Raw genomic sequence first — 3,709 nt, forward strand, 5'->3', positions numbered from 1 at the left:
CCCGAACTTAGACTTTCTTACTTTTTATTTATTGGTGATTAACACAATGAGAGGGCCGGACCAGGATGAATGTATTTACATAAAAATTTATTCAAGCAAAAATGTTTGGGTAGGCGTCGGGGCCAATGATAACCATCAGTTATCAGCTCTGCATGGTTATAAGTCATGCAGAGTCCCTACGGCTTATAGCGCTGCGTGGCTTTGCCGCTTAAAAACTCTGTAAGAGTTTTTGAGGGTGTGCGTCAAGTATTCAAGTTAGAAAATTGGGTAGGCGCTGTGGCCAATGGTAACTCTTATACCACCTCTGTATGCCGAAAGCCATACAGAGCCCCGTGAGACAACTCCGGAGGAGTTGTAATGCATCAAGCGGGACTGTTGAGCATCGGTTATGTATTCAAGTTAAGTCAATGGCAACCAGTGATCGGACTTTAAAAAAATTCTGTGTGGTAGAATCTGGGGAAAAATGTGGTAGATTTAAAAAAAATGTGGTAGATCTCTTGATTTCAATCAAACATTGTAGAAAAATTAAAAAAATTATGCAAGATTTCAAACTTTTTAAACAGACTTTAAAGAAATTTAATTCTAGTATAATAAAGTGTAACATTGAAGATGCTAAAAATTGCGTTGAGTTTTGGCAATGTTTTTTCCTTGACAGTCTAAAGCAGTTCCTTCCATATTAAGATATTTTTGAACACATTTTAAGAGATTTCTGCAACCTTGCGGAGTACTGCCAGCTTTTCTTTTTACCACATCACGAAGTAGCGACCAAATATGGCACGTTCCAGAAACAGCTAATTGGGGTTTGCCGATTTTGACAATTCTCAAGAAAAAGTAAACAACGCCTCAGAAACCTTATATGCACTTAAATTTACTAATACTTTCAAAAAATCGCCGGTTTTTAACATTTTCGCTATTAATTCTTTTCATAAATCATATATTTTGAAATTTAACACAATAAAGTGGCGTTTCCTGTCGAAAAATTGATTACTGAGAAAATTTACTCTATTACATGTTTTTTTACAGTTTATTTCATCCTCCCATTCGGCTTTGTTTACTTTTACTTAAGAAATTTCATCGTCGCCGGGAATGCGGAATCTTGAATTGTATCATTCTTGTTACCATATCGTGTAAAATTAAGAAAATTATATCAAGCAAAATTAAACTACTCAAAAATGCGAATATGTAGTAGATTTCAAACCTTGAGTGGTAGATGTGGTAGATGCTCAAAAAAGTGGCAGATCTACCACAATGTGGTAGAAGTCCGATCACTGATGGCAACTCATGTACCACCTCTGTATGCCGAAAGTCATTTCTTTCTTTGTTTATGCGGGAAATGCATAAGTCGCTTAAACAATTTGATATCTTATTTTAAGTATAAAAGCCAGAAAAAATAAATGTATTTAGTGCTGTCAAACGCCATTTTCTTGATTAAAATAAATGGGAGGAAAGAAGCCATTTTGGTAGGGTTTTGAAACTGCTCTTGGTAGGAAAGAAAGTTTTTCAGTGGCAACCCTGGTGTCAAACTGCGCACATGGTAAATCTCCTGAAATCTTTGTCAGATTATTTTACGAAGCATTCATAGATCTTCAGTGTTCTTGGACATTGAAACACACTGTTGCACTTTCATTCTGCACTTCGCAGACGCCATTTCATAGTTTGGTAATACAAAACAAAACTTTGTGTTAACATATTAACATCTTGGGGCCGTCTGGAATCTAACCAATAACAACGAGCACCTCTGCAAAGTCAGCTACAGCCAAAGGTATGTAAACGTACATTTCTTACAATCATTCAAAAAAATTTAATTTCAAATTGAAAAAACGTTTCTTTGAAAATAATAGGTGCAATCCCATATTCCTCGGACTCGGACTAGTAAAACTGTCAAAGAATAAAAATTCGCTCAGAGAGAGAGAGTAACATTGAAAAGTACGGGATCGCTTTCTAGTAAAAAAATGGTAACTTCTGTCAACTTCAACATAACCTCCAAATTTTGCTTGTAAATTTTTGCTTATTTTGTATGTAAACACACTCAGCTTACACATGTAAATAACCAAAAATACTTTCAAATTCATTAGAATCCACTAAAACAAGTAATTAAATACTTTTTCAACATGAATTAGCAGAGTGCACTTTTCTTTTGTTTACAATTTGGTTGCCAAACACACCACAGCTGATCGTTTGACACATTTACCAGAATTTACCATCAAAAAATTCTCGGACTAAAACTGGTAACTTCTGACAGAGAGAGAACCGTATTTACTCTCTTTTTTGTCCTCTCAATAGTCAGAGAACCGAGTACGGGATCGATTTCCGGTAAAATCTGACTGATTCTGACTATTTCTGACTAGTCCGGACTCGTACGGGATCGCAACTAATGTAAAATCGCACACGGAAGAACCGAAACGATTGAAAGATTATGATACTTTTTTCTTTCGTGTGGCGATTTTAAAATTGGTTCGGAACTATAGAATTTAGAACTGGTTCGGAACTATCGAAAATGGGATGCAGCGGGGGGGCAATTGACACTTCCTAGGACGTCACCATGTTAAATTCGCCAGTTGTTTGTATGCATAAGAGATTTATCGCGAACCAGTGCTGGGTATAAACGTACTACAGGCGCACCAGTTCAGAACTAGAGATTTTCCCCACAGGGTACTTAAGTTGTATACATATATCTGGTGTGTACATGGCTTAGTTGGCAGCCCTAAACAATCAATAGTCGAGTAATTTGACATCTTGTTTTTTTCTATTTTCACGAAATACGGTAATTTGTCTTCAAGGAATTTTCTATAAAAGCTGAACTTAGAACATAGTTTATTTCTATTCTATTGAAATATACATATGTGCGAGTAGCACATATCACATCACCCCGAATTTGCAGTATTTTCGTCTTTAACACACACATTTCAGTCTGTGTCTCTGAATGAGTTTTGGGTTAGTGTTAGGAGTGAATACCATCAAGTAGCTAAGAAGCCTATCTTAACTTTGCTTCCTTCTGTCACAACGTATCGTTATGAAACATTTAGGGTGCTCACCATAGTTGCCAACTTGGTGCTTTAAGCACTAGATTTAGTGCTTTTTGAAGATTAAAACGCCAAAAAAAATTACTTAGTGCCTAGTGCCTTTTTAGTGCTTTTTTTGAACTAATATTACTCCGAGATAGTTAAAACCTGAAATAATTTGAAATCTTATAAGCTGCGGTGTCTCATGAAGATGCGGAATTTACAAGAATATACAAATTTAAATTCACTAAAATACAACCATGATTGATACAAAGCTGAAGTTATAGAACCACCTTGTTGAATTCTAGTCGCGTTGAAAATGCTAGTACGCAGGTAAGTTAAGGATTTCTTTTTTTCTTTTCTAATTGTTTGTACAAATTTTGATTTTTTTACCACCTGAATGGTGCTGAATCCAAATCTGGCCGCACAATTGCTCTTGTACTAGAATTTTTAGATATCCTACCTCCAGATTGCCAAAGACACGGGTTTTTGCAATATTTGAGGTTATATAATGAAAACATCACATTTTTTGCTCATTTCTACATAGGGCATTATTTTCGTGTGTTGCGATTCGATTTTTCTTTCTCGAGATATAGTAGTTTTATTTAATAGTACTTCGGTATTACGTCGTAAGCATGAGTCATCATAGCATGTGTAGATGCTATTCAATCGTTATGAGCGAAAACGTTTTGTGTATTGATTTATGT

The sequence above is a fragment of the Rhagoletis pomonella genome, unplaced genomic scaffold (assembly GCF_013731165.1).
Source record: "Rhagoletis pomonella isolate Grant_MI unplaced genomic scaffold, Rhpom_1.0 Rhpom_scaffold_00007, whole genome shotgun sequence".
Lineage (NCBI taxonomy): Eukaryota > Metazoa > Arthropoda > Insecta > Diptera > Tephritidae > Rhagoletis > Rhagoletis pomonella.